Source organism: Octopus bimaculoides, chromosome 25 (assembly GCF_001194135.2).
Source record: "Octopus bimaculoides isolate UCB-OBI-ISO-001 chromosome 25, ASM119413v2, whole genome shotgun sequence".
Lineage (NCBI taxonomy): Eukaryota > Metazoa > Mollusca > Cephalopoda > Octopoda > Octopodidae > Octopus > Octopus bimaculoides.
The window spans coordinates 5,176,874-5,177,632 of record NC_069005.1 but is presented as its reverse complement, the minus strand read 5'-3'; the positions used below and the strand labels follow the sequence as shown (position 1 = coordinate 5,177,632).

The 759-nt window shown below is 33.5% G+C and overlaps 1 protein-coding gene across 1 annotated transcript in view; it reads right to left on the bottom strand.

Annotated features, from left to right (window-relative positions):
* LOC128250822 (uncharacterized) overlaps positions 1 to 759 on the bottom strand; it is a 10,043-nt gene that overhangs the window by 8,537 nt on the left and 747 nt on the right. The window lies entirely within an intron of this gene.

Here is a 759-nt window from a genome sequence, read left to right as displayed (position 1 = left end):
ATATATATATATATATATATATATATATATATATATATATATATATATATATATATATATATACATATATACATATGCACACGCATGTATATATGTATATATGCATGTACACACACGCACACACACACACACACACATACATACATTTATGTTGATATGGAAGTTATGAAGAATACAAGAACAGTAAACTTCAAGTGAATAAAATAAATAAATAAATAAGTAAATAAATAAAAAGACAAACTGACCCCAAAAGAAACAAATATAAAAACAACCAATTTCGATTTTCTTTGTTTTTACAGAGTAAGACTTTATGACTTAATTTCGAGAAATGTGATAGCGACTTCAATTTGTCATCAAAATTTGGCTTTCGAGGCACGCCATGTTGGCCCAGCTCCGAAGTAGCTTTCACCTTTCACACAGTAAATTAGACTATCTTTCTATCTATCTATCTATCTCTCTATCTATCTATCTATCTATCTGGCTGAATGTCTGTCTATTGATATTTTTATTCTTTAATTCTTTTACTAGTTTCAGCCATTTGACTGCGGCCATGCTGGTGCACCACTTTAAAGGGTTTTAGTCGAAGATATCAGCCCCAGGACTTATTCTTTGTAAGCCTAGTACTTATTCTATTGGTCACTTTTGCAGAACCGCTAAGTCACAGGGACGTAAACACACCAGCACAGGTGGTCAAGCGATGGTGGAGGGACAAACCAGGTCACAAAGACACACACACACACACACACACACACACACACA